The sequence below is a fragment of the Phaenicophaeus curvirostris genome, chromosome 18 (assembly GCF_032191515.1).
Source record: "Phaenicophaeus curvirostris isolate KB17595 chromosome 18, BPBGC_Pcur_1.0, whole genome shotgun sequence".
NCBI lineage: Eukaryota > Metazoa > Chordata > Aves > Cuculiformes > Cuculidae > Phaenicophaeus > Phaenicophaeus curvirostris.
This window is the reverse complement of record NC_091409.1, coordinates 2,547,481-2,568,501: the sequence shown is the minus strand read 5'-3', so window position 1 is coordinate 2,568,501 and position 21,021 is coordinate 2,547,481. Positions and strand designations below refer to the sequence as shown.

Genomic DNA, 21,021 nt, shown 5'->3' with positions numbered 1-21,021 from the left:
CCTGAGCAAAACACGCTGCTGGGCTGGAGACCCCCCTGTGGGGACCAGCCCTCCCAGAAACCTTGAGAGGGGTTTTCAGCTCTGGAATCCCAGGTGCTGGTACAGCGGGCACTGTGGTGGCTGATGGTTCCTACGGTCACCACGGAGCACGGAAGCCTCTACCAAATCCAGCCCTGGGTGCTGTGGCCACCCTCTTGTGGGAAGAGGGCTCCTTGCTCCCAGCAGCATCTGTGCTGCTTGGCTGTAACTGCGAGAGCCAAATCAAACGGTATGGAGTGCTTCTACCAAAGCAGTAAACCAAATATTTTTCTAGATTATCCAAAAGCTTGGGGAAAGGAGCAGGGTGAGGGATACACAAGTGGTTTTCTCCCAAGTGGCATTTGACTGGAGCGCTGGATGCCTTTGGGTCCACGCCACAGAAGCCACCTTGTGCAACTTCACTTAATAACTCTGAACTGGGCTGTGCAATTTAACAGCTTCTGAGGAGCTCGATGCTAATGCATTGATTTTGCTTTAATAGAATTTTGTTGTCAATGGCTGGTGCTCAGCACGGTGCAGGCTTCAATCTTAACCCATCTGAAGGCTCTGCGCGTTTCCAGTTGAGCTCCGTTCATTTCCAGTTGAATAGGTTAAGCAAAGACAGACCTCACTGTTCTCAATTCACTTTATGATCCTCCCATCATAAAAAATAATATCAGCACCTTGCTTTTCATGTCAGAACTACATTTGAGCTGCTATTCCCTATGCCCATGAGTAAATCCCATAAAAGCCGCCCCGTTGTACTGTCGCTATTTTTCCTTGTGGATGATTGATTGATGGATGAGTGCTGACACTTCAATGAAGCTATTTCGACTGCCATCTCAATCCGATGATGTGAGGGGTATATTTTCTGTCCATGCCTCATTACTTCAGAATGACATTCCTGGAACTTCATTTACTTTTTCCCTCCTTCCCTCAAGCGCCATATTTTTTCCCATCTAGGTTATGCATGCCATAAAAAAAGCAATTTGCTATTATATGTGGCATAAGGGCAACACTTTCCCTAGGAGGTAAATAAGAAGGAACTTTTTTTCTCCTCTATGTCGAGTTTAGGGATCATGTCAAAATTTCCCAAACAATGCCAAAACAGGCCCTTCTGCACAAACCACAGGGAATGCAGCAAACAGATTTAGGCTGATTTTGTGAATGTTGCACTTCAATTATATCCTTGAACGCGTAAAATAAAACAATAGTAAAAGACACCCCAAAGCCCTCTCTTATTTGAGAAAGATCCTCTTCTCAACTTGTGCCTAGCATACTTTGAATATTTCATTTGCAATGGAGTAGCAATTTACAACTTGATCCAGACTTATTTTTCCTTTGAGAATAAGGGAAGTTCATCGTTAAATGCAGAGATGGATCTGTGTGCTGAAGGTTGCTTTTGCTGCGAGGAAATGCTCAGCAAGAGTAAACAGGGCTGCGCCTGATTTTCCAAGCAGTGCACTAGGTAACGTGAGACTCGTGACATTAGCATATCCTGGAGTATTTTGTGAGTTGACTCGGGACCCTGATTTTAATCTGTGTAATACAGTATTCCTGTTAATAATAATGTATAATTAAGACATCCGTTAAAAATCCATAACGTTAATTTAATGGAGAAAATCTAATACAGTTCTATTGGAATTTTTACGTTAAATTAACTTTAACGGGCTTTTAATGGATGTCTTAATTAGATCTCATTATTAACGTGAATATTCCACAAATTAAAATTGGGACCTCAAAGTTTTAATGAAAAAAGTTACAAGCACAAATTTGAATTTGCCATCTTTGTAGCCCCTTCTCCCCAGGTCTTGGTTGACTTGAAGCCAGCTGTGCTTCCCAGCCTATCTGTGCCGGCAGTACCAGCCAGGCTGGACAGAGAGCATGAAGATCAGAATCTGATCTCGTTTATGGTGACATAAATCCAGTGCAACTCCATTGACTACAACAGAGAAACATAGATTTACACTCACCTAGCCGAGAAAGGAATTCTACTTTTATTCTTTTATATCTATATATAGATATTTATATAGTGATATTTATATATAGATATACCTATATTTATATAACGTTCAGTAATCTAACAATAGTACTTTTTGTTTAAAAATCACTCCACCGCATATGTCTCATCATAAACTGTAATGGAGATTTAAATATATATATATATCTGAGGAATAAAACAAACGGAAAATAGTCCATTTTAAACAAATCTTTGGCAGCAACATGGTTAAGCATAACTATTTGAACAACTTGCACAGAAGATTAACATTGTTCAGAGGTTTTTTGGCTCAGAATCTGTTTTAACTTAATAATTCTTGTACTTACTGTGATGTATTGATCCCTAGTGCAATGACTGGATTGGGCAACCCAGGTGCAACAGTAATAGCTGCACAGAATAGAAACATTTCCTTTAGACAAACTATCCCAAAGGGGTTATAAATAGGAAATGGACATTACCATGAAAAGTAAAGCTTCCAATGTGACTGCATCTTGGGTAGCAACTTGGACATTAAACTATGAAGAATTTTTTTTTTCCTGTCAAGTGTTACAAATTGACGAAATAAGTACATCAATGTTCTCAGTCATTATCTTACTTCAGTGGCACTTTGTTTTAGTGACAGCAAAAAGGGACAGTGGAGACCAGACAGCCCCAGTGCAGTTTATCAATGAAAATCTAATATCGTCCATAAGCAGGGGAGTGGAAATCAATACTTCATTACCAAATTGTTAGTGAGGATGAAGAAGAATTGCGGGAGTTTTTTTGGCAGTCTTCTCAGTCTGGGTTGTTATGAGTTCAATGTCAGGGTCGGAGTGACGTGCAGAGGAGGGTTGGGTGCAGGAAGGCTGGGCTGGAGAGCTGGAACTAAGGCATTCGTCCTGCAAGCAGAATAATAATAACAAGTATCATTACCAAATTTCTAATAACGACTCTAGATTTTATTGAATATTTGCTTTCATCAATAGAAATTTTGGGAAATGAGTCAGCTTTGCTTTACTCTGTCTACCCGTAGATTCACAAAGAATATGCCCTAAAATGCTCAGGGTGAATTGGACATCTCGGTACCCACGTTGCGCTTAAGGAGCTGGACTATTGCTGTTGTTAAAGCATCTCTCTCCCCAGCACTAACAGCTGCTGTTCTGCCAATGGACCTTTTCCATTCTGCAACTACTAAAAGTGCAAAGTGACTCAAGTTGTGAAATTATTTCTACACAGAGAGAGAAGGTGCTCGTTTTACTTAATTTCAATATGCGGGTTTAAAAGTTGAGCCTAAAGCTGAGTTCTGTTTTGCGTATATCCTGAGAAAAAGATACTGAGAAAAGCAGTAGAAAAAACAACTGGAAAAATAGGGTGAGAAATGAAGCAGGCAATAAGTAAAGTGAAAGTCAATCTGGAGGGAGCACAGAGGAAAAAAGACCAGCAGCGGGCAGAAAAATATGTTACTGAAAAATATATTATCTGTTCAAGGCCACCAACATTTCAGCAAACACAACTCAAATCCTGTGGTGTGTTCCCTGTGTTCTGGCTAAACCAGCTGGAAATTCAGTAGCAGCTTTACTTAAAGTAAAATAAACTCAGCTTTTAAAAAATTCCTTATGGAAACAAAAAAGTCCATTGACTTCATGCTATTTCATTTTTAATTTGGTTTGGTTTGCAGTATCTTCACCTTTTCATTTTTCACAGTGATGCTGAGTTTTGCATTGGCAACCCAAACCTGCTATGGAGAAATTGTTGGAAGGGAAGAAGAGGTTTTGGCAGCTGATTGTAGAGGCTTTGGCAGCTGAGGATGCACGGAAGTCAGTTTGAAACTGTGGCAAATACCTTAGATCATTATTCCCACTTAAAAGATATACATCATAGAATCATAGAATAACCAGGTTGGAAGAGACCCACCGGATCATCGAGTCCAACCATTGCTATCAAAATATATATAAAGCAATATATATAAATATATATAAAGCAATGAATGCTAACACTTTAAAATGTTGTCGTTAGGTTTCAGAGGTAACATTCCAGAGCAATTCACACTTTGCAAAGCTATTATTTTTCACTGCAAAAGGACATAACTGTGTCAGTTTACACCTTGTTCAAATATTAAAGAAATCCAGAAGCCTCACTATTGTAATGCGTAGAGCTGAAATACAGTTGTGTCATGAGCTGCCTCTGGTTCTGCAGTTGACTTCTCAGAATCACCCTCTGCAACTGGTCCAAGTGCAGACTGCAGAGATGGCACACGCATTTGACTTTACCTTTCCAAGTAGATTTTTTTTCCCTCACCAGCACAGAAAGGTACCTGTGTAAGTCCTGCCTTGGATCACATCAAGCTCTTTAGCAGCTCTGACATGCAAAACATCTGCCTAACTCATGGGTGCAGGACACAGACAGTGGCCAACAAAAGGGGCAGTGGTGAAAGAACTGAGTGAAAGAGCAATAACTCTTGATTAATTCAACTTTGCCTCTAGAAAGTTGGTAGGACAAATAAGCAGTATGTAGCATTAGTATTTAGCACTGAAAGTGCTAAATCTGGGAAGGAGTCTTGTTTTGAAAGAAAGTAACTACAGAGTACTGGTTCCCTGCCAGCGGGAAATATTTGTCATGGGCTTGGACTGGAAAACTGGAAAGCCAAACTCTTGCCTCCTTTTATTTTTGATTCATTGTGAGGAAGGTCCTTAGACTTTTGTATTAGGCCAGGCATAAAATCAGCTTAGTAATATTCCCAGTAGCTCCCACATCACAAAGGGAGAATGGACAGAGCAACATTAAGGACATTGTTAACCCTTGGCAGAGGCACATCAGTCAGGATGTAGGTCCACAAGAAACCCTTCTGGTAACAGAACACCTTCAGAAGCTCTTGCTCCTCGATATCATTTCCACCACATGGTATGATACAGCTCAGCTGCTTTTCTGCAGCTGCTCATGGGTCTGCATCACTGCAGTCAAAAGCCAGATCCATCCCTCCTGTGTCCCAAAGGGGCCACACAAATGCTTCCAGCAGGAGTCCCCCTGCAGGGCTGGGACCGCACAGCCAAGGGTGGAAACCTCTTCAACAGGTTTTGCTGCTGGAGGAAAGATAAGATAGAACAAGGCACTAGGGAGCTGGAGGGGATTTGCTGCACTGTTGTATGTATCCAGTGAGTTTTGTTTTAGCACTGTTATAAAAGCCATTTGTGACTATTGTATAAACTTTTGAGGCTAAGAGTCCATATACTTGACTAATGGTAACATCCATGCATGACAAAAATCAGTTGGGACTTGGCATTGATATCACTGCAGGCTGGGACAGGACTTTGGGAAATTAATTAGTGTGAGCCCTGATCAATAAGGGTCATAGTTTATGTATTTCATTATCAAGTCTCTTAAGAGATTCAGGGAGTATGTGGAGAGCTTGTCACCTACAGTCTAGGGCATAGCAGTGTGGATGTTCAAACAGCACTTGACGGGCAAAGTTTGTTGCTTCCTGAGCATTTGTTGAAACGTAGCTCAACCTGTACCACGAAGAAAACCCTATCATTTAAATTATCTTATGAAAATGCAGTTGAGGGTATTCATTATGCTGATGGCTCGTACAGCATACGTGAAATATCAGTTGCAGATACTGAAGCTTTGTTTTTATTTAACATTAATTATCAAGCCATCAAGAGATGTAAAAAGTCCTATCTCTTTTAACGTGGATCTGTCAGGACTCAGGTTTCCTTCTAACAATCACATTCCCACTCCTTGTCCAGCTTCCCTCTCCTCATTCAAATCTTGTCGTCAAAACAGACCTGTGAAACCTTTGAAATCTGAACTCTCAAACACGTCTGCTATCTGAGACAACTGTCAACTGTATGTCAGCAGCTAATCGCACATGTGTCCGGCCTCGGCAGGCTCCATCCGTGCTGCTCAGCTGTGCTGCTGAGCCCCACATGGCTCCGGAGAGCAGCAGTAAGCTCTCTCTCTCTTTCACGCACACACATAGCAAAGCCCGTGCTTTCATTTGCTCTCCTTAGACTCCTTTTCCCCTTTTCTCCATGGACAAAAGCCACACAAAATGAATCATGCGGCTTCCTGAGGGGGTAGGACATGGGCTGCCCACTAATGAGGTGGTTTTCAAGCCCTTCGCTTGGGGATTGCTGTCGCTGTTTGCTTCCTAGGTTCTACAGCAAAACACCGACCCCTTCAGTGTCACGGTCCAAGGGTGATGGTGCTCTAGAGCCAGGCAGATGACAGCAGGCTCACATCTTTATGGTGTTTATTATTATTATTTTCAGTTCTTTGCTAATATAATTTTATCATCTTCTATTAGTTTAATTGGATGATAAAAATGACAATATGTATCTGTGATCCACCCATCAAAGTCCACACGAGTCTATGGATCAAAATCTTTTCATACTGCAGCTGTACCTATAGTAATAAATTGCAGGACTCTTAAAAGGCCAAACAGAGAGACACAGACAGTCCCTTTGTGGTTACCAAACATGTTATCTCTAGATGTCATTTTTGACCTACTTTTGCTAGATTTTTACAGCAGCAGAAAATCTGTTCGTTAAAGAATCATGCTCACGTGCATAATACCTAGATAGTGAGAAAAAGCAAATCTGGATATATTTTATTTCCTTTAGGACTCTTCTCACCATGAATTACAATATTGCAGACTCTAAATGCCTTCTCGTTACCCATAATTATAACTAAAATTATATCAATCTAAACAGTAACTACTGAAATGATTCATCCTGATTGTAAGGAGCATGCTCTCTTAAGTTATGCTTTCCCATCCATTTTAAAGCCTTGCAGCAGCAATAGCTTTCCAGAAGGTCATTTAACAGAACATTAAATAAATAAATAGAACATATTTGTTTCAGCAAACACACTTCAGTAGGGTAGGAAAGCATTTTGGGAGAGGTAAGAATAACCTTCATGAGAAGTAATACTTTCAGCTCTTCTTTGTTCTTCCTAAGGGTGAAACACCCACACAAACACCTGCAGAGGCTCCACATGATGCCAGCAGGAAAAGGTCCCTCACGCTCTTCATACTGAAGGATGTTGTGCCAAGAGCTGTGCTGTGCACTGCTCAGAAGTCACAGTCAGCTGCTGCCCAGCAGCCGAGCACAGGGAGAGGAGGATATATCAGCACAACCCACCCACTGGCAGGACCCTGAGCCTCTCATGTCCCTGCAGAAGGCACTAGACTTTGCGTATTCGAACTGAGCCATCAGCCACAGAGCAAGGGGAATGTAGACCAAGGGTTCTTTTTTTGTAAAAGATACTTCTGTCCTGTGATTTAAGTTTAGGAGAATGCAGGACAAGATAATGGGAAAGAAATGTAGGCTCTAGCACAGACATTCCTGGGGTGTGTCTGCCTAAATACAGAACTGTCTGACTGGAGTTAACACCCAGGTAGAGGAATTGGAGATCTCATTGCCAGGGATGATGGAAACTACATTTAAAACTTGAAATCATTAAGTTGCGTTTATCTCAGAAAACTCTTCGTTGAAGATACTTTGCCAAGAGGTTTAGGCCAAGGCCAGATAAAAGACCTCTGGATTTCAGCAGCAAGATCATGAGAGTGCATTTCTGCAGATGGTGCAAAGCACCTTATCTGCCGGAGGTCAGTGAAGTTATGCTGCTTTACGTCAGCTGGCTTGGCCCAACAGTTTTGTGGTATAATAGAAGACTAGCCTTGAAATCTGAAGAAAACCCCTGAGATGTAAGAGAGAGATGCAAAAATTCTCTGCATATGTATTAAATTTTATGTACAAATACAATGTACAAATATAAAAATATTTTTATATGTACATATATATATTTCTAGACAAAAAGCAGCCCAATCAGAGCTACTGAATACATGCAGCTGCGCGCAGCTCACTAGGGTTACTAGACATCCCTGAACAAATACAGTTAGATCCTCCAAATCCACCTGAACAACATGGCTTGTGGAAATGCTGACATCTGTTAGCCTGAGCAGCTCCCCAGAGGGCAGGCAGTTTCTTCCGTGAATGACTAGAAGAGGATCTGGGAGTATTTTAAAAGAAAGAACGATGAGACACATTCTCCGAAGGACAGGGGCAAATGAAAGAGGTGCTAAGGGTGGAGGTGAGTCCTGCTGACTGAAGAAGCCCCAGTCCTCCCTCTGCATGTGACCACTCACCAACTGTATGATGCCACAGATCAAGGGGCTGTTTAGGCTGAAAAAAATCTGCAAGAAATTTTTTTTTTGTTTTTCCCTAATAGTTCCACATCTTTGCAATGGTCCCAGGCAGTTAATCAGCAATGCTGGGTGTAGGGAAGGTGCAGGAGGGGCAAGCAGCATTGCTGCCAAAAGCAATGCCTGCTTAGTCCATCCTCGCTTCCTTCGGAGGCAGCCAAGAGGGGAAGAGGAAAGTGGGCTGGGTGCTAAAACCCAGTTCCCACCCCAAGAGATCTGGCATGCATAGCTTTAGGCAAATCATTTCATCTCCCTGCATGCCTCAGCTGTTCTGCTGATAGATGGAGTCAGATGAAAAATCGGGCGCTGCAGCTCCCCGTGTCTTCAGAGAGACACGATGAAATGCCGGGCTGGTGGAGAGAGTGGGATTTCTGCCACTTGTGTTGAGAAAGGCCAAGTTTTCACCCCTGATCTCAGCTTGGGCCTCAAGGTGACACAGGATACACATATGTTCAGTAACAAAGAAGAGCACGCATGGTATCTAATAGACACAAAGAATATCTTGACCCTTAACTGGTCCCTCCTCACCACTAACATACACAAACAAAGCCCAGTAAAGGGGTATCTTTTTAAAAAATAGAATGAACATTTATTTGTTGGTGTTTTTTTTCCCCTATAAATAAAGTATAGTCATCAAATTACAATGCATTTGGGAGCATGTTATTGACAGCCTATTCTTAGAGAAAAAAAAAAAAGTGTTTTTTTTGGCAAAGTTTCTCTATTTGCTAAAGATTAAATTGTTCATTGTACAGGGCACCATCTGCCCTTGGAGAGAGATTTAGTTGATGGCAGCTGCAACCAAAGTGTGGAAGATATAGCTGAATTTCTGGTTTCTTTTCAACTAGCAACTGTCATTACAGGTCACATGCAAACTGTGTCATTTTCTATGACAAGCAGGTTCTGTAGACTTGGGTGCTTGCTACATTTTTAAAATGCCACCTGCATAGATCCCAAAAGAGAAATAGCTTTTGTAACACACCTTGAAAAAGGTGAATTTAGAGCAGATAAGACAAAGCATACATGGTTCAACCGTGTGGACACTGGATTCAAGTCCCAGGTTTATACAGATAAAAGTCAGGACATACTGGTGGGTCACTTGAAGCTAGATTTCTCCAGCTAATTTAGGTGCAATTGTCATCTGCAAGTGTTTACTCAACTGCTGCATAATTTCTCAACTGCCTCCTTCTTTCCCTTATGATGTAATTTCTTTTAGATTAAACCCCACATTTCTTCAAATCCAAAGACAATTTCTTAATCTTATCAAACCAGAGGTTACTGCGGGTGGGTTTTCTCCCAGCCCCACCTATTGAGCTCTGCCATTAAAATGTTGAGTTTCACTGCAAGATAGTAAAGGACACTAGGGAATGGAGAGATGCTGATCCTATCTCTGTGTTCAGAGCTATTTTGATATCATACAAAACTTGTCACTGGCTAAAGCAAATGCTTCCAGGAAGAAATCTGCACCTTTTCCCCTTCACCTGAACACTGCAACTCTTCTGCAGGAGAACTGTGTTCCCTTTCTCCCTGAACAAAATGGGAGGGGAGAAGTTAAGAGCATACTGGTACGCTTTATTAGGACTAAGAAACAAAGCAAAACAAAAAAGCAAAGCCAAACCTCTTTCCTTTCATCCCTGCCTTGCTATGAAAGTGCCTTCATATCTCCAGGCTTGCTGACAATATTTCAGGACGGTACATCACACACCGTCTCCTCTGGAACAGCAGACATTGTCAGTGCTGTGAGACAACTACTCTCTGGATTGTACTTCACAAAGATTCTGTATAAAGCATTTCTATAGAAGAAAGATTTTTGAAATTTGTGTCTCTCAGCCTTTCAGAAAAGGATGAGTTCTGGTTAATTTTCTTCTGATGATTTCCACATTTTCTGCAAGAAAAACAACAGCTACTATTGGCTTAAGACAGACTGAACTAGTTGTAGCGTGCCTAGACATAAGATACCTCTTTTACGCGAAAGAATTTGCAGGACATATGTTTGTTCTCAAGTTTATTCTGCTCAGTTTAAGTTTTTGGTTTTCTATCACTTTCTGTCGTGGCAAAATGGGACCATGTTTTGAAACAGAAACTGCTGCTGGTGGTAAAACTTTTAACAGGTCTGCTGTAATTAAATCTATGAATTTGGATGAAAAGATTTTTTTTTTTGTTAATGGCTAAAGGCTTTGCCTTTCCAGCAAAATATTCATCTTTTCAGGTATCAGTGCATCTGTGCATCTTTCTGATTGCTCTGTGATGTGCCCAGACCATCCAAAGCACACCTTCCTCAGAAGATCCACACTTCCATATCTCTCTTCTCCTGCAGAAGAGAGGCATACTCAACCCTTGCTTTTACTTAGGCAGATGCACCTATTTCCATCCGTATTTGCCCAAGTTTTTGTGCTTTCTGGATAGGGGCATTTAAAGAGACAACCAGAGAAATGCTTAAAATCTAAGACGATGCCAATTCAGATTACTTTTTGAAGAAAGCATTGATTGAAGGAGAGGAGGGCTGCTTGTGTGAATTAGTGTGCAATATGCTAATTTCTCCTTTCTTCATGAGAAGCACTTAGAACACAAATTACTACCTTAAAAAACAAACCAGTGCGCTCAGTGCAAGCTACGAGTAAATCACCTTCTCTGTGGTGCCAGAACTGCACATGCTCTTCAGCTGCTGATTTATCTACAAAATATATCACATGCCAGTTACTTGAATTAGGATCATGGGGAGAAGGGAATCATTAGAGAGTAGAAGAAACTCTAACACATAAAGAAAACTTCCCTGTTTGTCTCCTCCATGATGCCTGTTTTATTTTCCCTTCATGCACTGACAGTACTGATGAGTCCGTGGATACTGTAATCCTAAGGAATTGCTTTCGGGTGTAGCATCATTAGAGTTGTAAATGTTTGATATAGCAACAGCTTTGAATTTCCAGGCAGGCCCTTTTTCCTGGTCATGGCAATGTGTTTAGAGGTGCTGGGAGGCTAACGGCACAGCCCAGGTCAGGTATTTCACTCCTGGAACCGTTTTCTTTGCTCTCAGAGTGCCTCAAAAAGCCAGGCAAATTAGACTTGGAGGAAGGGACACTGCATCTTTGAGTAATGAGGCTGGGAAGCAGGGAACGCATTTTCCACTAGCTCATGTCTCACTGTATGGCATTCCGATTTCGTGACACTTCATAATAAATCATTGCTTATCACTCACTTGGGAACATAACATGGTTCAAGTTAAGATTCGTTAGCGATTGTAAAGAAAAAACATGAATTGCTCTATATCAGGACTTTTTGATCATCTTTCTGTCCACTGCAGGCATTTTTTTATCGTAATATTTACAGTAACTGTTGTTTAAAGCATAAATAAAAAGGAAAAGAAAGAGCAGAAAATATGAATAATGAAAACAAATTTATTTGTCTTATTTATGTGTTTATGTAAACATTTGGCAATTGCTTTGCACAGCAGCTTGTATTCAGTGTCACAGGCTGCTGCACTAACATAAGTTTCTAAAGCTGGGGTTTTAAATATATATATATATATATGTATATAAAAAAAATAACACCAATACTTTCATTTTCTGGAGGAGAATGTTCTAGCAGGCACATCTAGAGCCAATTTGCTTTGTCTACCGCAGGGAGAGGAGAGTTTGATCCTGTCCTGCAGTGGTGTCCCCCCTGGAATGGAAGGACAAAGGGAGTGGAAACACGATGATGAATCAGCCACGTCTAGGGGGACTCCGGGCTGTTCCTTGTCTACCTGTTAGCTGCATCCAGGAATCCATCACAGGATACAGGCAATGGGCCTTTGTGCTCAGAATGAGGGATATCCAAGCAGTGGGACATCCTTGCTACAGCCCCTGTCCCTAAAACGATCTCAGGGATCATGAGCTTAAATGGCACAGGCGATGTGGATGTTTTCGGCTGTATGCCCAGGCAGTTCACTGCTTCTCTGACCTTCAAGAGATGAATTGTTTTTCTCTGTGTGCTGTAGTTTACAACTTTTTCATCAGCAATTTAGGGAGAAGAGTGAAAAGCTTATGGGTTTACAGATGACATTGGTAGTGTTTTAGGGGAACAGCAAGCTTGTTATCAAAAGACCTACTAACTGAAAAAATAGGAGCTTGCTAAAATAAAGAATTATAATACACATGCAGAATTTTTTCACCAAAAAGAAAGAAAATATCTATTCCTTCCATTGTGTTACAAATAATTCTTATTTGTTTTCTTCACCTTTTGGGTTTGATTGTGGGACGTACCTAAAACTCTGGGATAACCCAAGAGAAAACTGATAAGCTAAATATTTGCTTCAGCTACAGCTTTGATTATTCCCCCTTCAGTAATTTGCTATTTACTATATTAATCAACTATATAATGTGTTATTTCTACTGCTCCCTGGCTGAATAATTTCCAAAACTACAAACAGCTTTCAAGATAGTTGCCAGACAGGCGCAAACTAATACCTTCAGAAATTCTTCCTAGAAACGTTCCCACGAACAGAAGTTTTCACACTCTATATTTGTGTAAAGGAAATAGTGTCGGGTTAAAAAAAATGCCAGATTATTATTTTAGACAAATTCTTACATATTTTTCTATCATTTTATTCCTGTTGAATATTGATCTTTTATCAAAAATGTGAAATAACAGTGTTTGCCTTTGTTATAATAAGTAGCCCCATGAGACAAGGTGGCAGCAGAAGTATGTAGTTAACTGTTCACAGGTTTAGGGGCTTAGTTTAGTAGTTACAAAAAGCAGAGACCTGTACTGAGGCAAATACTCCCCTTGATTTGTGGGACAACTTGTCTGACTGAAATGGCATATGACCAAGGGACTGTAAATTCAGTCGTCTGATCCATCTGATCTCTCCCCGACGCTCCTGATCACAGGTATTTGTGGCCATACCACCAGCTGGCTTTGATCTCCAGCGTGTTCTCTCAAACTCAGTTTTACTCCTTGTGTTCATGGTCTAGCTCTTTGCAAGACTTCCCCTTGTGCTCAGAAAATCCCTAAACCGTATACGATAAATGCAGTATGTACAAAACTGCAAAATCCACCAAATACCAAGAAAAATACCTATTCTGGTAAAGGACAACATTTACCATATTTTACTTTGCACCCACTACCAATAGGTGATTATATACAAGAATTAAACCCCCCCAAGCCTTGACCAAGGAAAAAGACATAGTTTTCCTAAAATATATGATATAGACCTTTAATCTGCTCTCACTTGAAGTGGTAAAGGGAATGGGATTATTCTCCATTTATTTTGGCTTACACTAAACTGGAATTTTTTGCCCCATAAGCTTCCTGTAATTTTTGTAAGTGGAACTGCCTTTGTCAGCATTCTTAATATTTCCCCATGGAAATGGTATTAAAAAGCAGCACATTTGCCCTACAATCTCGTGTTTTATCCTTGAGGAATGAGGACTTATGGTAGATTTCTTTTTTTTTCTGTTCTCTTTTTCTGTAGGAAAATGGAAAATAACACTCTCAAATGGGGCTCAGGATGAGATGGTGTATCTCAAAAATGTTAATTCTATTGCAAACCATGCCTGGGTTAAAAACAGATATTGAAACAGGGGAATAAATATTTGACAATGCTGTTAAGGCAACTTTGCTAACGATTTTTGAACAACCTCCAACTGAGGTCTAAATGTCTGCAATATCCATAAACAACTCTATACTGTCCAATTAGGGAGACAAAGACATAGAGTCCTGTCAGGAAGATTTGCATGGCTAAGTGTCTGAGATCACAGAGACGATGAGGGATCGTTCAGAGTGATGGGGGATGCACAGAACGGATGACTATCATTACGATATTACAGAGGCTTACACCTTCCCAATTACTGGCAGGATTCATTAATTACTGCTGCATTTCCCTAATAGAATCCTCTCTCTTTGGCTTATCGCTACCTTCCCTCTGTCTACGTAAACCCACAACTCAGCAGTCGATCACCTATGAAAAATTAGACGGTGTAGCTTCCAGTGGCCTATTTAAAATGAAAAGGCACCTGAATAAGAAAAGAAGAACAAAAAAAACCCCCGAACTGTAATGCAGATATGTGGGAGCTACAGAAGCGGCATCAGATGGGTTTGGAATTCTCTTGTTATTGAACTGTTTGAGGAAAAAAAAAAATCAGTGGCAGCTGCAGAGAGAAGCATCATGGTGGGTTTAAAAGCACAATGAAAGCATTTTACATAGATATACATACACACACAAACTATAGGCAGATTGCAAAGTGACAATTACTTAGGCCCTGCTAGGCTGAAGTTTCACAACTAAGATTGGTGAATATTACAGGGGCTCGATGCTGTTGCAATCGACTCAGCCCCATTAAAGATAATGGTGTGAGCATTTCCATGCTGTCATCATGTTACTATCAACAGCATTATCAGTATCAACTGCTTTTACAATTATGCACAATGGCTCTTCCTGCACAAAGACTTAGCAACCACCAAACTCGTTTTCTTTTTAAATACACTGAAAAGAGCGTAGATTTCAATCCTTCATCTGTTCACAGATGAAACAACATTTCCAAATCATCACCGATCGCATTTTTTTCCTCCCATTCTAAGGATGGCCAACTGTTCTCAGCGATTTCTATTACATTTCCTACCTATTATTTCATGTAATGGCATTCCTTAAATTTTAAATTAGCTTTGAAGAATAAAAATAATTGAATTCCTGCTGTTTTGTGTACATAGAGGGTGACAGGAGCTAATGTGATAATTTAAACTGTAAATGAGTCTTCACTTTGTGTTCATTAATTACAGCTAATTACTGAATTACAAACCTTCTTGGTTAGGCACTGTTATGTATTCATGTAGCATGTTGGATTTCCAGCTGGTAGAAAACTGTTTTATAGACTTACAAGCTGACACACCAAGCTACCACTGAAGCGATTTAGTTTGAAAAATAAAGGAAGGGTGGGGGGCACATAACTGCTCTTGCTCTTTGAGTTAAGTGAGTGATGAGAAATGGTGCTGCAAACTTGAACCTCAGGTGAGCAAGGATCTTGCATATATAATTAGAAAATATTAGCTGTATCTGGTAGGCAGAAATGCAATGATTTTAATCTGCCACTTTAGATGAAGAGTGTGAGATTGCCCTGCTCATACCTGTTCTACACCAGTGTTAATTCCCCGATTTAAACAGAGTTACAAAGGCATATCAGTGAAGGCAGAAATTCCCCTGCAAATGGGGCCAGTGCTTCTAGCACCAATTCTTCAGTCACTCATGAACGGCAGGACGGTAATATAAAACTGCACATCTGAGCAAATGTGCATTGTATTCCATACATAAGTGCTTATTGTTCCTCACTGAAGGATCGTATGCAATGCTATAGGGCTGTCTTGAGCATTTACTCAACATTTTCTGCACTGAATGGTTCTGTCCAAACCTCTCCTTTGGATACCTTTTGTCTGCTGATCTTTCATATTGAAGCTGAATGCACTAGCTGAAGCCTCTCTCTCTGCAAAGTGAACAGGAGGAGCACCACAATGACAAAATCAGTCACGTTAAGTTTTTACAAGCTATAAAGCTCAGTGCCCAGAGACAGAACAGTGGCAAAACAAAGAAACCAGAAAACTCACCTACATTTCTCATAAATGTAGAGGCAGAAGATAGAGAGGTTTCCCTTTTATTAGCAATTGCAATTTCCATTGGTTTTATATGCTTTGTTCTCTTTTAACAAAACAGGCCAACGGTCTCTCCAAGCAGTATGTCCAATGCAAGAACTCCTGCACAGCCCTGCTGTAACCCATCTGACCCACACACTTGCACCAGAACATCTGCCACCAAAGCCCTTCCCTGCAACAGGTAATCAAAGCATAGTTTCATGCTGAAAGCAGCCGAGATTGCAAGAAATTATTGAAAAAAATAATGAAATTAAAACTGTTCGGTTACATTATTCTATGACCCACTCAGCCTTCCTGACCAGGGACTGGGCAGACCCAGATCAAGGGTCCTGCCCCAAGGGTCTAATGTTGGGTCTGGAAAGCAGATCCTTCTCAAAGAGTGCAGTGTTTTGTATGGTGTGTACTGGAACAACTTAGCTGAATAATTCATAAACAGCTAGAAAAGAAGAGCCAAATTCTCAGCTGATGTAAAATTGTGTAGTATCATTAATTTCAGGAGAGTTATGTTGATTCACAGCAGCTGAGGCTACAGCTCAATAGGTGTGTAATAACAAAGACTTTGATGAGAAGCCCCTGAAAAGCAGTAACACTAATGTGTGACTGCTCACATAAACACCAGTTCAATGACAAGGCTTTTCTGCCTAAGAACTAGTCTATGTCTTCAGGTTTAATGATAAGTACTAGTCTTTTGTCCTTAAATAATCATTTTCATCTGGAGAACAGCAACATGACTTGCTCAAACACCAACAGAAATTCAGTAGTAGACTTCACAATGGGATACATATCATGTCCTATTCCCTCATCACTTTCTCATGCTGCTTCTTCTCTTTTGGGGTACAAAAAGAGGTGGGGAAACCAGGGGAGAAAAGACACACGGGTAGAATTACCTTTATTTCTATGGATAGTAACTCTCTTGTGTCATATAATTACTTCCATTAACCTTCTGCAGGTCTTTCATTGAAAAGTTCTTTCTCTCCACATACAGAGACCACTTAAATGCTGTCTATTCAGTAAAAATGAGAATTTTTGATATTACATTTTAAGAACTGGTATGAGAAGTAACATCATGCAGCACAGTACCTATAGAGGCTCAACATGACTGAAGAGGTGAGACTGCTGTTTTGTAAGTGATCAGCCACTATTTCTAGGCAGTCTCTCACCCAACTTGTTTTCATGTCTCACTCCTTTTTAATCTGACAGTCTCCAGCATGCAAATTTGCTCATAAACTAAGCATTTAAAATGTGCCAGAGGGAAGCAGGGCCTCACACCTATTGGTAGATTAGTGTGCCTAATGCCCTTTGGCTTTTTTTCCTCCTCTCTTTTAACATAAAAGCTGATTACTCCATTAGTTGAACAACTTGGAAGAAATGACAAGGAACTAACAAGAGAGTAACACTGTATTTTCTATTTGTTTTCTTCCATTGCAGTAGTGCTAATTAGAAGGAGTAGTTCCTGATACGGTGCTTTGGGGAATGCTGATGAGAAGCACACAAAAGGCTGAAGTGCCTCTTCTGTGTAGCATTGGATGTGGAAAAACACAGCACCCTCTCAATTGTCATTACCCTAATCTCCCACAATATCTCAGCGTTTGGGACATTACAGGACTGGTGTATTGGAGACTGTATAGACTGGCCTTTCTGAAGCCTAGAGCCTCAGTTTGACTTATGTTGTATTAACTCACAGCTTGTCATAACAAAATATGTTTTCAAGCAAAAATACCCGACCAGCTTGGTAGCAGTCGGAAGGGAGGCAGGAATGAGGTGGGAGTACATCTCTAGAGGGTAGTTAGGCTCGGTGCTGCCTCTGCATCCCTTTGCCTGCACGGTGTGGGCTGCACTGGGTGGGAGTCGTTGCTCACCATCCTTCATGCAAAAAACTACCTCTGCGTAACCTGCCTGGTTTCAGCTCTTTCGATGGGCTAGCTTGAGACATCAGGGAAAAAGGGAGAGGCGGCCTTAACCTCCCCAATACCACTACCAACAGGTTTTCCTTCAAAGATTTTCATCCCCTCTTGGACTCCGGAAGGGGTCATGGGGATGAAGGCTGCGAGGGTAGGACAGCACCTCTTTCCCATTCACCCAGGTTTGATTCTCTTTATAAGCATGATCCGCCAATCCTTAATCAAGGGTTAATTTCACAGCTCACTGCTTCATCTAGCATAATATCCATTCAGACTAATTAAATCTGTCTAATAATGTGAGTGTCTTTGTCTTTGTTCTTTCCATTCTTTGTTTTACACCCTTCACATCTCATCTCCAGAACTACACGCCATCACACTCTGCTTGACAAGCAGAATCCATCCCTAAAATTAAAACATTCCTGACCTATCTGCGATGACAAGGCAAGCAAGCTTCACAGCGCTGCGGCCCATGAAGGGAGCTGACACATTTGTTTTTAATTTCAAAAGAGTAGAAAGTGAAGATCTGACCCTGTCAATCAGGCCCTGTGACAAGTTTAATCATTGCTGCCCCACAAAAATCACGGCTAAATAGGAATGCAAATAATGTATCACAGGGCTCTTATAAATGCTAATCAAGGAGAAGTAATCAACTGACAATTTCACTGATCTCCTTTCTGAAGAAGTCAGTCAACGCACTGTCTCTGGACCACAAAGAGAAGAAAAGACAAAAGGCATAGATGCCGTTTCCCAAAAAAACCTATCCTTTTTCAGGGCTTTCTTTTTCTTTTTTATAGAGAAAAACAGAGAATTCACTCTTTTTGATCCTCTACTGAACTTTAAAGCAAAGCTGTTTCTCAGGAACTTGAACAGTTATATGTCAAGTGTACTTTATTAACAGTACCCTCCCAACCAAGAGACAGCACTTGGAAACTTCTGCTAAAATAAAAATCTTCATTTGTCTTTGTCATTCATCCATCTTCAAAATTCTTTTCCATCTTAACAGCTTCTGTCCTCTATGGGCAATATATTTAGTGATATATGAAGTTTTACAAGTGGAAAGCTAATAGTTGAGCTCACATTTTTTTTCTAGCAGCTCCCTTCCCCCCCAAACTGGGGGGAAAAAAAAAAAAAAAATCTTGCTTGGAATTTGTTTCACTGCAAAGGCTCTCTTCAGTACCAAGATTTTTTAACTGATTATCCTTTCATGACCTTTTTAATGTGGTAAAGAGCAGACAGCGCAGGCGTGATGCCAGTCTCTCACCCACAAATTCTGCATGGCAAGGAGTCGTGCCTTAATCTATGTATGGAATAGAGAGGGACCCAGGACAGACAGATACACAAAATTTTTAATGCTATTTACTGTTATCATTTTGTTGTGGTTTGCTACGGTAAGCTGTGGATCACTGTGGTAGGTCCTGATGGGGCTCATCAAACATTAGAGTCACTGTACTGGCACAAAACAAAAGGATATGGCTCAACCAATGAAACTCAGTGCAGGGAGATGCAAGTAGTATAAAGATTGCTGCAAGAGGTAAAGTTCAAAGAATATAGTTATTTGAAGTTGTTAGTTTTTTTTGTTGTGGTTTGTTTTTTTATTGAACTGCTTTCCTATGTGGAGCCAATAGATGAAATTGAGAACGGCTTCAGCAACAGAGACTTAGATTACCGGTAGGGTAGTGTAAATATAAATCTTTCACTACAACAGAACCTGAAGCTTCACAGCCAATGAATGTTAACTGCTCTTCCTGCTTTATCTGTCCTGTGGCTACATCAAAACTTTCTCCTAGGTTTCATTTGCAGGGCTAAGTTGCAGAGATCAGGAGCTGGCTGTGCTGTGACCTGTTTGGGTGATAGTTTTGCTTTGCTGTATATGAAGAGTGCAAGAACCATTACATGTAACTGGGGAAGATGCTACCAAGCCCATCTTTGACCAGACATCGATTTACACATGAGCAAATAAAAATGATAATAATCTTCAGTCAGTTCCAAGTTTCCAACTAAAAGAAGCAACAGTAGCTTCTGTAAGAAATATGATCTGGAGCTTTGTCACACACTGTTTGCTGCTAGACAGGGATGTTCCCAGCAGCAATCTTTCCATGCAGGATGTGCGTGGAAGGTGGGAGTAGAAAACAGAAAAAGAAATTGAAAAGCACTTTGCAGTTGTCATGTCACTTAGCAACAACCTTTTCTACTTCACATCAACACAGGCGTAGTAGAGAGACTGTACAAGGCACATGTACAGAAATCTGGGGTGAGTAGTGAATGTAGGAGGGCAAGAAGGAGCTTAAATACCAGCTAATCACAGAGACCTCTCATTTATAATTTGAGACACATTTTACATTGCTACCCTTGAGCTAGGACTTGTCCTGGATAAACTACAGGATCTAGGTATCACTGATCTTCTGAGTACCAATGCAGAGAAAATTATACAAACACCCTTGGAAATGGAAAACAAAGTTCAGCTATTTGCTTCCCAAACGTAGTCCATCTAAGTGGTCACTATTCTGTCTGTAGTTTTACTCTCAGAAGAATACCAGTTCTTTTCTTACCTGCTTCAGTTTCCCAACTTCTTCCCCGTAGGATTATGACTCTTTCACTTCTCTCTTTTTCTCTGTTTGCTGAATTTTCACAATAAGGTCCAAACTCACAACTCCTCAACCCCTACTGCTTCTTCTAGAAGTTAATACTGTGGGTCCTTCTGGCTCGTTACCTGATATCTCCATCAGGTGGAGAACGTATCTGGGCCCTGATTAAAAGATGAGGAGCCGCCCATCCTGCAAGACTAAGTGGCTAGAATTAAAGAATCTAGCACACAAAGAGACACCTGTGCAGGCCACTTTGCAAGGTCTAAGGAGGATGATAAGTCAGGCACCGCTCTACTTTAATTATATCACTTCTCCTAATTTGTTTACCTTCAAAGAGTTAGGATTTAATTATTAGCTGTTCCCATATTATTAGGGGCCAGCTGACTGGCTGAGGTGCTGATTGCGGAGACAACATGAGGAAACTCATCTGTCTGATCCAGGAATTCACTGAGCTATTACTCTTTTGCTCAGGAAAACATGAAATGGTAGCAGCAGATCTGAATATCTGTTATTTCTACTGTTGCTCTCTGAATATAAAGCTCTGCAATGTGGATGAAATAGTACATAAATAAAGCATTAATATGTGCCAAATTAATAACAAGCATTATCTAGCAGCCATGTAGTGATTCTTATTGTACAAGTTTAAATCATCCTAATGGGAAGAAAAAATCAGAATGCCTCACTTTGTGGCTGAGTTCCTCTCCTTGCAATTACAAA

At 40.7% G+C, this 21,021-nt stretch overlaps 1 protein-coding gene across 3 annotated transcripts in view; it reads right to left on the bottom strand.

Moving 5' to 3' along the window:
• The window catches only part of TSHZ2 (teashirt zinc finger homeobox 2), a 223,302-nt gene that overhangs the window by 6,372 nt on the left and 195,909 nt on the right, over positions 1-21,021 (bottom strand). For 2 of the 3 annotated variants that reach the window (XM_069872029.1, XM_069872030.1), the window contains exon 3: positions 392-2,895. The gene's annotated coding sequence lies outside the window, so the exon portion shown is untranslated. Of the gene's footprint in view, positions 1-391; positions 2,896-21,021 lie in introns of those variants that run through there. The other variant, XR_011338727.1, reaches the window with a different exon arrangement.